The sequence below is a fragment of the Camellia sinensis genome, chromosome 10 (assembly GCF_055761805.1).
Source record: "Camellia sinensis isolate YWXY chromosome 10, ASM5576180v1, whole genome shotgun sequence".
NCBI lineage: Eukaryota > Viridiplantae > Streptophyta > Magnoliopsida > Ericales > Theaceae > Camellia > Camellia sinensis.
Window position 1 is genome coordinate 29,663,612 of NC_138970.1, and position 13,282 is coordinate 29,676,893.

General features: G+C 41.2%; 1 pseudogene across 1 annotated transcript; it reads left to right on the forward strand.

Moving 5' to 3' along the window:
- The first annotated feature begins 5,676 nt into the window (after positions 1-5,676).
- LOC114279525 (GPN-loop GTPase QQT2-like) lies at positions 5,677-10,475 on the forward strand (annotated as a pseudogene). The gene is made up of 7 exons (XR_014341886.1): positions 5,677-5,802; positions 6,043-6,152; positions 6,265-6,388; positions 6,496-6,743; positions 7,153-7,443; positions 9,561-9,768; positions 9,917-10,475. The product of XR_014341886.1 is annotated as a GPN-loop GTPase QQT2-like (transcript).
- The last annotated feature ends 2,807 nt before the right edge of the window (positions 10,476-13,282 follow it).

The following is a 13,282-nucleotide window of genomic DNA, read 5'->3' on the forward strand; positions in this document are numbered from 1 at the left end:
CCCTAGTTCGGTTGATGGACTACCTTCCACTAGGGGTTGCGCTATTCCGGCGTCAACTTCCGTCCCTAGCTCGGTTGAGTCAGTCAGGTCGACTGGGCAGATATGATGACTTCCAGGAGTAAACTCTGCGACGAAGTCTGCCAAAGATTGAGCTTTTATTGCGGTCTTGGGTTGGAACTTGATGTCGAATTGTCCCAACTCTACTGTCCATTTTAAAATTCGCCCACTGAAGTCCGCCCTTTCAAACAGAGCTTTTAATGGGAAGGCTGTGAGGACGACTATGGTGTGGGCGTGAAAGTAATGCGCCAACTTTCTGGATGCCATCATTAACGCTAATGCTAGCTTCTCTAAGGGCAAGTACCTTGTTTCGGCTCCCAACAATGTCTTGCTTACATAAAAGATGGGCAGGTGTTGTATTCCTTCTGCACGAACCAACACTGCGCTAACTGCGTGCTGAGAAACTGCCAGGTATAAAAAGAGTTCTTCACCAGGAACTGGAGTTACAAGTAGTGGTGGGGAAGACATGTACTCCTTTAAGCTTTCCAGAGCTCGGTCGCATTCTTCATCCCATTCAAACTTGGCTTTTAAAGCTTGGAAGAATGGTCGTAGTCTGTCTGACGACCTGCTTATGAACCGGTTTAGCGCAGCCGCCATACCAGTGAGATGCTGTACTTCTTTGACTGAGTTTGGTCTCTCCAACTCCTGGATTGCTTTGATCTGAGAGGGGTCTGCTTCTATACCTCGGTTGGTCACCAGGAAGCCCAAGAATTTGCCAGATCCAACTCCGAATGCGCATTTGGATGCGTTGAGGCGCAACTTGTGTTTCTTCAGGATCTGGAACATCTCGCCCAAATCTTTCAGATGGTCATTCTTATCCTTGCTTTTGACCACCATGTCGTCGATGTAAGCCTCCATTGTTCTGCCTAACAATGGTTCAAACATCTTGGTGACCATCCTTTGGAATGTCGCCCCTGCGTTCTTTAGGCCAAAGGGCATGACCTTGTAGCAATATAACCCCCTTGGTGTTGTGAAGGATGTGACCTCCTGGTCTGGTTCATGCATGGCGATCTGGTGGTAGCCTCTGTATGCATCCAAAAAGCTAAGTCGGTTATGTCCTGCCGTTAAGTCCACCAGTTGATCTATCCTTGGTAGAGGGAAGCTATCTTTTGGGCACGCTTTGTTGACTGTTTTGTAGTCGACGCAGACACGCCATTTACCATTCTTTTTTGGCACTACGACGGTGTTGGAGATCCATTTTGGGTAGTGCACTTCCCTTATCGCTCCTGCCTCCAGCAGGTTGCCTACCTCTTCTGCCACTATTTCGGCGTGGTGGAGTGCCGATCTGCGTGTGCGTTGAATGACTGGTCTGGCGGATGGGTGGACATTGAGTTGGTGACTGATGAAGTTTGGATCAATGCCTGGCATGTCGTAGGGTGTCCAGGCAAACACTTCGATATTAGAGGTCAAGAATTCCAAGACCTCTAATCTCTCAGCGCTGGATAATGATGAGCCAAGCAAGAAGAACTTATCCGGGTTCTTCTCATCTATTTTTACCTCCACCAAGTCTTCCACTGCTTTCTGATCAGCCTCTTTGCCGACGTCCGCGAATAGTTCATTACTCTCTGGTTCTTCCACCGAATGAACGTATCCTTTGGCAGCTCGGCTTCCATTTGCTGTGGCGAAGCACTGTTTTGACATGATCTGATCGCCATAGACTTCTTCAATTATACCGGCGTCATTGGGGAACCGCATTACCTGATGGTATGATGACGCTACCGAACGCATGGCATGCAGCCATGTTCTGCCCAGGATGATGTTGTAGGTGGAGGGGACCTTCAATACCCAGAACTCCACCTGTTTTGATACGCTTCCTGCTCTGACTGGAAGGATTATTTTGCCGACAGGCCACTCTGGCATGGAGTTGAATCCAATCAGGGGAGAAACTGCAGGTGCCAAGTCTTTGTCTTGCAGCTTTAGTTGTTTGAATGTGTCGTAATACATGATCTCACATGAACTACCCTGGTCAATCAGAATCCGCTTGACGTCAAAATCCTTGACTCGGAGAGTGACAACCAGGGCATCATTATGGGGGCAGTAAATTCGTTCCAAGTCCTTATCCGAAAAGGACATGACGTTTGTTGCCTCTGTCCTCCCCTTCTTGATGGCGGGTTGGGCACTTAATACTTCCCTAAAGTGTTCAGCCTTCTTGATTGAACCTCTAAGCTCGCATACGCGCTCAGGTTCAAAAACTCCATGAATTACATTGATAATGCCTTGTGGTGGTGCATCGTTTGGCATTCTGTTGGGTTGGTCATTATGATCTTGGGGGGCCGGTTGCGCTCCTCCTTCAATGTATTCGTCCAAGTGGCCTGCTGCCACCAATTCTTCTAAATGCTGTCTTAGTGGCGTGCAATTCTCAGTTCGGTGCCCCTTTTCTTTGTGGAAGGTGCACCGTGATCTGTCGTCGTAATTCTTCTGAGCTTCCCCAAGCTTGGCTGGCCACTTGACAAAAGGCTTGTCTTTGATTTCGCTCAGAATCCGATATATTGGTTTTTTGAACACCGTTGTTATGGCAGTGCGAATTCTCAACCATCTTTTGTCTGGGTCTTCTCCGTTATCTCGTCTGCCACGTCCGTTCTTGTTACTTCGGTCAACCGTGTTGACCTTGGCAGGGGTTTTCTTTTCCGGTGCTGCGGTCGTGCTTGATCTTGCTTTAGCACGCGCGCCATCCTCTTCTACCCTGATGTGCTGATGCACTCTTTCCATCAGGGCCTCCATGGTGAGGGGTGGCGTCATGGTGATCGAGTCCCTTAATCGGTTTCCTACTGGTAGGCCTCTTTTATATTGCGCAATGGCTAGATTGGTGGGGCAGTCTCCAATCTGGTTGAATGTCTCCCAGTAGCGACTGTTGTAAGATCTGAGGGTCTCTTTTTCACCCATGTCGATGGAGAGTAACTGGTCTATCTCCACCGGTGTCTTAGTATTTGTCTGAAACCTTGTTACGAACGCTTCTGCCAATTGGGCCCAGGAGGCTATGCTACCCTCTGGGAGCTTTTCGAACCAAGTCAAGCCCAGGTCGCCCAGACTTGATGGGAAAAGTATGCACATTAAGGCCTCGTTTCGCCTGTACACGGCCATGACTTGGCGAAAGTGGCTCAAGTGTGAATACGGGTCCGTCTTCCCTTCATATGTATTGAACTTCGGCTGAAGGAAGCCTGAAGGTAGGGGTGCGTTTTCGATCGCTGGGACAAACGGCGAGGTCTGTAGTCTTGCCAATGCCTTGTCCGTTGGTTCGTAGGCCGGTCGCGGTATTGGCATTCCAACCTCGACGCTTCCGTGCGTCCGAGGAGCCAACCGTTGTAAGGCCGAAACTCGGTGTGGATCCCTTGCCCTGGCATCTTCCTTGCATCGTGCTTTTTCTTCTAGCACGGTTCGTAAGTCGGATGACCTGGGTAGCTCGGTTTGTCTGGATCTGGTTTGGTGTGAATGTGAAGGCCAATACGTGCTTCCTTCAGTGTATGATCTTTCGGATCTCGTCCTCTCAGACCTGGAGTGACGAGTCCTTGAAGATAAGGAGTGAGTGTCGCCTGTCCTGAGGCTTCTGCTTTCTCCTTGAGAGGGTGTAGCATTCCTACTACGACTTTCTGAGTGGCGAGGGGGCGTCTTGTGCTTGCGCCCCTCTCCTGTCGCCACATCTTTGGTCTTCATCTGGCGTTTCAAGGCCTCCATGTCCGCCACCATCCTCCGAATCAGTTCATCCTGTTCCTTTACGCGATCTTCCAGGGCTTGAGGATCAATCCTCCTCCTTTGCCTGTCGGGACTTTGAGAGTGACGAGGGCTGCCATTCCGCCTTCCCCTGCCGCTCCTCCTGGAATTATGTTGTTGGGGCTCCAAGTCCGCCATGGGAGGGACAGCAGGTAATCCCTCACGCCTTGCGCCCCCTTCTGGTGTTAGTCCGTCGACGGCGGACTGCGGCAAGTCTTCAATGTGTGCCATTGAATGAGAAAAGGAGAAGCTTAGTCAAGAGGTTTTTGTTCTTGTCTGTTATTCCCACAGACGGCGCCAATTGTACGGGGAGGAAATAATTCTCCTCGTATAATCCTGTTGACCAAGTCCACGCTCCTCCGTACGACGTCGCTTTGTCACCTGAAAACACAAACGTGAGCTAGCCGGCGGGTGTGTGCCGGAAACCTCTCCGATGCCTAAGTTAGAAAACTTGACAAATAGACAAAGCTCTTAAGTTCTCAGAAAGATTGTGCTCAATTACCTCCTCCAAGGTGATGCTTGTGAGCTTTTATAAGTTTCCCGTGGCACAATCCTAGTAGGACTTGTACTTCTCCATGCAGAGTCCTCCTAGGATTCATTCTCCTAAGGATAATGCTTATCCTTTCACACCCTCCCCCACTGCTTAAACCAAGTGGGATGGTTCTCTTTATGGCCGAACTTCTATTTGACCGAAGTAAAAATGGCTATGCCGAGCCACCAAGTAGGCCGTACTAACAGTTGTTCGGTTCTTCTTCATGCTATCATATCTCGGTTCTCTAATACCTGAACCGTGGTATGTTCGGACCGAACCACTGACTCGACCGGCATAACTCTCAAACCGGTATGCCTCTAAGGCCGGTCTAACTCCAAGTTGCTCCCCAAACCGAAGTACTTTACAATCCTCTAACCGAAGTAACTCTATTACTTCGTAAGCCGAAGTAATTCCACCTCCTTTGGGCCGGAGTAACTCTGTCTCTCCTAGGCCGGAGTAACCATTACGGCCTTTTTTACTTAATCCTTCGCTTTTCTGGGCCTTAAAGCCCAACTCGCAGCTCGGCCCAGTTTTTCCCAAAAATTGCCCTCTCAATTATAATTATTATTATTCATAATAATAATAGGACATATTTATATATACATATTTATTGTTTATGTCTACGTCTGTGAAGGAGCGATCCGATGACATTGTTGGTATCGGTGGCTGCGACGATGATGATAGGTCTGGTCGAATGGATGATGATGACGATCAATGGAAGAAGACGAAGCAGATGAGACATGGGTTTGGAAGGAATCTCAAAAAGGCGAAGAGGGTCACTCTGCTTCGATTCAGAAAGGCCAAGAAATTTTATGAGTCGTTGAGAGCTTTGATTGAAAAGAATGATTTCTATTCAACTGCATGCAATCCCCATTTAGATTCAGACAATAAGAATGTGAATTGAAAGAAAAGAGCAACACATCTATACACTCTTCTGTTTGTTTCTAACTGATGAATATGAACAGTGAACACTTCTTCAAGAAATTTTAGGTGAGGTTGGTTGAATTGATACTGAAGATGGTAGTTAAAAGTATCATGGATCAAACATTATTGGGTTTTATCGCCCTCTTGTCTAGATCTTCACATCTCTGTTCGCCTGTCTCAGGGCTAAAAAGCAAAATAAGAATTTGAAAAAAAATAAATAAAAGAAGGTCAAAACGACGTCGTTTTGACGAGGGTGACAGGAAGGATTGCAAGAAATGACGGCAGATGATCCGGACTCACATAAAAAGGGCTTGGTATAATTTATAAGAGTTGTTTAAAATAATTTAAATAAATATATTTTTTTATTTTTTATAAAATAAGATATAAAAATATAAAAATGGCGTGATTTAAATAAATAAATATATAAATAAAAAAAACGTAAAAAGATGGGCTAAAAAAAGTCAGGCCAGCGAGCCACGGATGGAGGGAGACAGCGATTGAAGAAAACCTCCGTAAAACCGTCAAACCCTTTCTCGCAGAAACTCCATTTTCGTCTCCTTCGAAGAGGATCAACTCTCACAGTAAGCCAATTTCTTTCTCTTCACTTCTGCCATATATATATATGCATGTTTTTTCTGCAGTATTTATATAACTTTTTCCGTTTGATTCCCGAGAAATATACCAGGAAAAAAGACGTGAAATTTTGGAACCATCTAAACCGTAACTAAAACCCTAACTTTTCATGACAACTCATATTCTCATATATTTTTCTTCACGTTTTTTCAATGTTCAAATCATGCTCTCTTGTTTATGCATTGAAGGACCGAGGAAAATGGACATTGATTCTGATTCCATCAATTTGAACTCGAAAACACCTGAGGAAGCTGTGTCAACAATGCAAATGGACTCAGATGGATTGTCCAACACTTGAGTAAGTACTATCACTTGTTTTGCACCCTCTTGTGTTTCGTGAATTGTCTGAATTTAGTAATTGCACGTTCGATTTGTTGAATGGTTGTTGTTTGTTTGTTCGGCGTTAAAAGGGTAAATGCAAAGACGATATTGCCGAGTCGATGAAAAAAATGCATATTGAGTCTGGGGAGGCAGCGACTTCATAAATCAATTTCAAAAGAAAACCAGTCATCATCATTGTTGTAGGAATGGCATGTATTATATGTGTATGTGGACATATATAAAATTGTAAAATATAATTTGTATTTGTAAATTCCAAAGTGCCTTGTTAGTATTATTTGAATTCTGATATGGGTTTTCAGAAATATATCAAATTTTGTTACGAAGTGGAAAAACAACGTTCCTTCACTGCCTGGTTTGTCATACGCAAGCTTCAAATATCCGTGGCTATGTAATGAATCTTGACCCTGCTGTGATGTCCCGCCCATTCAGTGCAAATATCGATACGAGGGACACCGTCAAATACAAGGAAGTGATGAAGCAGTTCAATCTTGGTCCTAATGGTGGAATCCTGACATCACTCAATTTGTTTTCTACTAAGTTTTATGAGGTAGAACTGTTGAACGGGAAGTTCTTTCTCTGAAAGTAACTGTTTAAAATGTTTATATCGTGTCTTTTGAGTGTTTCGTATATGTTAAAAACTGAGACAGAACTATTGTGGCATTATGAACATCCACTAGAGGTCTTATATTTGTTTATTTATCTCACTTTTATATAGCATCTACTATGAACATCCACTAGAGGTCTTCATATTCAATAGTTTTATTGGATTAGATAGCACAAAGTTTCATTGACATTGAGAGGAGTACCCAAGCTTACTTGCATGTGTTTAACAATGATAGGTTTAAAAAGTCCTTGTCTATGCAAATTTTATGGATCAATCTGCATGTTTCCTTCAAGTTATTTAATTGCATAAATGCATCTTTGTTCAGACTAAATAGAAGTAATGTCAATTTCAGGTTATTTTGGTTATTGAGAAATGAGAAGATCAGCTAGATTATGTTCTTGTGGACACTCCTGGTCAGATTGAGATATTCACTTGGTCTGCTTCTGGAGGAATCATAACAGAAGCTTTTGCTTCGACCTTTCCCACTATAATTACATATGTAGTTGATATACACCTCGTTCTGCGAATCCACAAACTTTTCTGAGCAATATGCTTTATGCTTGTAGCATTTTCTACAAGACACGATTGCCTTTGGTGTTGGCATTCAACAAGACTGATATGGCTCAACACCAATTTGCTTTGGTGGTAATTTGTGTTCCTTGTTTACATGACTGCTTGTTCTGATGTGGATGTTTGTTGAATAAGTGTTTTCGTATGTATTAGATTGTGAAACCTTTCGCTTTTGTGTTCTGGTTTTATTTGTTGCTTGTAAATTATTTGTGTGGTTATTGTGGTGATGAAATGGTACCTACCACAGCACTAATCAAGTGAGAAAATTTAAAAATTAATTGCGACTTTGAAGTGACCTGGAAGCAAGTTTTGTGAATGGATTTTCATCATGTTTGAATGCAATTTTACTAAAGGGCCCAAATTCATTCAATGACATAAGAACATGAAGAACATAGTCTGCGCATATGCACATGATTTCAGTGGATTACAACATTTATGATTTATGATTTTGGAGTTTATGAAGTAGGCTATTCTTGAAAACAAGAAGATTTTTTTTTTTTTTTTTTTTGTATCTGTTGTGTTTTAGAAGTCGTTCAAGTTCATAGGTACACTTTAATAGTCTAACCTGTTCATATTTTTTTGGAACTGATACACTAGGTAAAGTGTAGAAAATATTAATATAATTTGTTGTTTTTTTAGTCCCGACTAGTCACCGAAGTACATGTAGTTTTCCCGTCCCTCAAATACCAGGTAATTACTGAGCATAAGCCTCTGGGTGGCCTCAAGGGGTAGTGAGGAATGAAACCTCAGATCTCTTGCTTAGCAAGAGAGTCCCAGGGCCTTTGGTCCACCCCTTGGGGTTAATATGTGATTTGTTGCTAATATATGCTAAAACTATGCCAACACTCTTAGAATCCATGTTTAAAGTTTTGTAGTGTTCTGGTTAATGATATAAATGGTCATTATGTTACTTAAAAAAAGTTTTGATGGCGTGTGGATGGAAATTGGTAGTTCCAACAATGTCTTATGTTGTGTAATTGAAAATCACTTGTGAGGAAGGGATGAGAGTCAATTGAAATGATTGGTGTTGTAAATTGGACCAATAATTGTAATAATAAATTGGAGACACTACCAGGACAATTGAAAGGCCAAAAAGTAGACTGACTGAGGTCAAGGTATGATATTACCATACAGGGGCTGTTTGGTGTATTTTCTATAAGCTGAAGGTTGATAATCAAAAAGTAGAAGCAAAAAAATCCCTTCACCAGTTTTCACATAATCATCTTTTTTCAACTTTTAAGCTATTTTTGTCTCATAGGTTGTGAGTAAAAGTTGCACGAAATACATTGGCATAGACTCCCAGAATAAAAAAGCTATAAGTAGTTCCAATAAGTTGCACCAAACAAGGTCTCAATGATCTAACATTGTGTGACCCTAAATGTTGTAGAGTGGCCAAGGGCGAACTACGCTACTAATCACTTGCTAACTTGTTAGGATGAAGTATTATCAATTGTAATGTTTTACAAACAATTGGAATTCTTCATTACAAAAGTTTGCTGAATATTTATGTGGTGGAAGTCATATATTCTCCCGAACTGACAGAATAATGGAACAAGCAATAGGAAATGGCATGGGCATGTTCTGTATGTCAAATGATTGCATGATCAGTTGTCAAATGATTGCATGATGTTGGTTAAGATTTAATTGTCTTCATGACATGAACCAAAGAAAGACTTAAATGCAATTATATAGATTTTTGTGATGTTGGAAAAGGGAACACAATTTTAGATATGTGGCTTAAATTTTATCTTTAGTGATTGAGTGGAGAGAGATAGAAATTTGAAAATTTTATCTTTCACCTAAAAGCATATTGCAATAAATAACGAAAACTTGTCTTGTATACCCCCTTTCTGTTTTTGAACTTGTGCTTTCTCTTCGTTAATTACTTGTCTCCAGACCAAGGGTATGTAGATATATCTCATATTTTTTTGTTTAGTTTTGTATAGTTTTAAGAATATTACCTATTTGTCTTCATCAAAAGGATCATGTAATTGGAACTGATGCTTCAAAATGACAGTTAAAGGTAGTGTAACACCCGTACATGTGGATGTTCTCCCTTATTTTGTCCGGATCCATCTTTATTCTCATTTTGTGTGTTTTCTTCAATATGTAAATTCAGACTTTTTTTTTTTTTTGTTTCTTTTACATTGCTTTGGATAATGTGCTGCTGCTGCTGCTACTGCTGTGTGTGCTGGATGGAAGACTTTGAGGCATTTCATGTGGCACTAGATACAGATCATTCGTACACGTCAACCCTTACTAGAAGCCTCTCTCTTGCTCTGGAGGAGTTCTATGAGAATCTAGGATCTGTTGGAGTGTCTGCAGTTTCTGGTGCTGGAATGGAGGCTTTCTTCAAGGCCATTGAAGCAAGTGCCGAAGAGTACATGGAAACGTACAAGTTTAGTATATACTCAACTCTTCATCAGGTTGTAGTGTGATTTTATTTTAATGGGCATGATGTGGCTGATCCTTGTTGACTTGATCTTTTTGTTGTTAGGATAAGTGATCCACTATTATTCTTGTGTGGCATTTGCTCGCTTTTTTAGGGCTGATCTTGACAAGCAGAGGAAAGATATGGAGAAGTCCAGGGGAGAAACTGTGGTATTGAGCACTGGTTTGAAGGACAGAGAAATCAGTAGTAAGGCCATGATGGATGAAGATGACGAAGAGGAAGCGGAATACGATTATGAGAGGTTTACTAAGGAGGAAGACGTTATAGATGAGGATGAAGATGCAGAGGTTGCCAGGTTTTCATTTTAAATCCACATTTTTCTGGGATATTTTCTTGAAGCAAAACTTTGTATAGCACCATCAGAAGTAACTAAATCAGTATGCAAGGGCTGTTAGGTTGGCTTCACTTCATGTTAGCTTTTTGTGTATGCCTGCTTAGATACTTTTTTGAACTTCAATGTTATCCCGTAGGGTTACATACAAATGTTCATAGTTATCTTTGGTGTTGATCAGTTGCCTTTTTATTGCTGTTGATTAATTTGTAAAACTGAGGGAGATGTCAGCTGGTTTAAGTTTCATGTATGCTGATATTACTCCTTGTCATGAGTGAATTTGAGCAAATGGGAAGGGATAGGATTGGAGTTACATTTACAATTTGCGGATGATACTATATTCTTCTCATCAAAGGAGGAAAATAAGGTGGGGAGTTTGCTAAAGATTCTGAGAATTTTTGAAATTGAGCCGGGCCTCAAGGTCAATCTTAGCAAGAGTAGTGTTATGGATATTAATTTGGAAGATAGCTATGTGCATAGGGTGGTGGATATGTTGGGATGTTCCATTGATTCCTTTCCTCTCGAATACTTGGGGCTTCCATTGGGAGGAGATCCTAGATTGGCATCCTTTTGGGAACTTGTTCTTGTCAAAATTGGGAAAAGATTGGAGGGATAGAAGTGAGTTTTGTTGTCTAAGGGGGCGGGGGCGGGGGCGGGGGATATACTTTGGTACAATCCGTATTAAGATTTGTTCTTATTTATTTCCTGACCCTTTTCAAAATTCCGGTTAGTATTGCGAGGAAAATTGAGAAATTGATGAGAGATTTTCTTTGGGAAGGGTGTGAAGAGGGCAAAGGGGCTCATTTGGTTAGGTGGGAGGCTATTTCTCTTCCTAGGGAAAAAGGTGGCTTGGTTATTGGAACATTGTTGCTAGGAATATTGCTCTCTTGGGCAAGTGGTTGTGGAAATTTTCTACTGAAAGTGAATCGCTATGGTGTTCAATTGTTAAAAGAAAGTATGGAGTTCAACCCAATGATACAGATTCTAATGTGGTTAATAGAGGCAATTGTCGTTCACCGTGGAAATCCATTTCTCGTTTGTATCCACTTGTGTCTAACTTTTTTTCATTGAGGGTGGGGAATTGGGTGACCATCCGTTTTTGGGAGGACGTTTGGTTAGGGGATATCTCGTGTGATAGATCTTTTCCTCTTCTTTACTGGTTGGTTTGTTCTCGAAATGTTTCGATAGCGTCGGTGACATACTCTTTTGTGGCACCCATCTCTTGGACTTTTGATCTCATTAAAAACTTGAATGATAGGGAGGCGGTGGAGTGGAGTTGACATCTTTGTTGGTGGTGCTCGAGGGGGTCTCTCTTTCTTCCTCTTGTGATATTAGGGTGTGGAATCTTGTTTCCTTAGGAGTCTTTTCATGTAAATCCTTTTTTGATAAGATCATTGATAATCCCTTTGTTCCCTTGTTTCCTTCTCATAAGAAAATTTGGAAAGCTGTTGTCCCTCATAAATTGAAGTTTTTCTTGTGGTCTTTGACTCAAAAAGTTGTCACAACTAATGATGTTTTCCAAAGGAGAAGGCCTAACACTGTCTTTGCCCTCAATGGTGTGTGATCTGCAAAAGAAATTTGGAGATAACGAATCATCTATTCATTTATTGCCCGGTGGCTTGTGTATTATGGCAGCGTCTTTCGGCTTATGTGATGAGCAGTGGGTTACTCTGCAGGACTACCTTCAAATGCTTCTTATTCGGTTTAAAGGGTTTGGGAGAACCAAGAGAGCCAAAACAATGTGGACAAGCATCGTTTTTGCTATTTTCTAGGCTTTATGGTTGGAGAAAAATGATAGAATCTTTGATGGCAAGAAAGCAAGTGTAGAGGCTTTGTGGGATAGGTCGGAATACTTGGCTTCATTTTGGGCATTTTTATCCCCTCCTTTTAAAGGAGTCCCTTTGTTCTTGATCTCTAGGGATTGGGCTGTTGTTTGCCATCCCTAGGGCTTGGAGTTTTGTGCTTTTGTTTTGCTCTTTTTCTTTCTCTTTCTTTGTATGAAGACTTCTTGTCCTCTTTCATTTTTCTTTTTTAATGAAATTTTGTTGATGCTAAAAAAAAAGTAAAAAATTTGAGCAAATGGGAATGCCTCTAAAAGATTCAGGTATTCAGGATCTGACTACTACTGTTTTATAAGTTGTTCTGATTCTTTATAAGAAGAGCATTATGATGGATCCCTGCCTCTCATGGGCTTGCAGGTGATGAAAATGTTTGTATCTTAGACGTGCGATGAGTTCATAAGATGTATGTTTAAATCAGGACCTATTTTAGGTCTTTGATTAAATTTATACATTACATTCTTTTGCTGATCACAAATGTGCTTGAGTGACTTGCCATATTGTGATATTTGATTCAGGTTACCATTTTTAACTTTCCATCTTCTTTTGACTCAATTTCGCACTCTTCTGTTTGCTTATGACTGTAAGCCACTGTACTTCGATGATTCTTGTCAACAAAGTTTGGATTTGTGCTAGAAGAATATCTAGATGGCTCTCTTCCTCAGATGTTGATGAAGTCAATCTGTCTTGTAAGTTATAATATCTGTGCCAAGTCTAGTTTTATGAATACTTGCTTCATAGCTTTCAATTGAGCAACCAGATAGACTATTTTGGAAAACATTCATTAAGTATAGTATTTAGTTTAATAGGCTTCTCCCTTATCTACTTGAGATTTAGTTCCCTACCCATTTTCCTTGTTATGTGACTTGGGTTTGACCAAAGTAAAAATCAAACCAAACTAAGCATTGTGTCCAAATCAAGTGGGATCAGCTACATAAATCCTTTTTTGCTATTTTGCTGTGTATAAACATTTGAAAGTGACAGCCTAGTAAACAATAGAACCAGTTGAAATGATTCAGCACATCTTTCTTACATATTTTATAACAAGTTTGGACCTGTTTGTGTATTTTCTAGTTGATGAGTGAAATTCTTTTGATTATTAAGGTCATTGATAGCAAACAGCTTCTCTGATGGATCAGCTTGGCTTGTTATTGTTTCAGTTTTCACCCTGTCATCACCCATGCATCTTCTGACTCGATTTTCACCCTTCTAAAACACAAAAATCTAGGGCTTGTGTGCATGGTTATCAAAATTGCATTCTGGATTGTACGACCTTAAATTGCCGAAACGA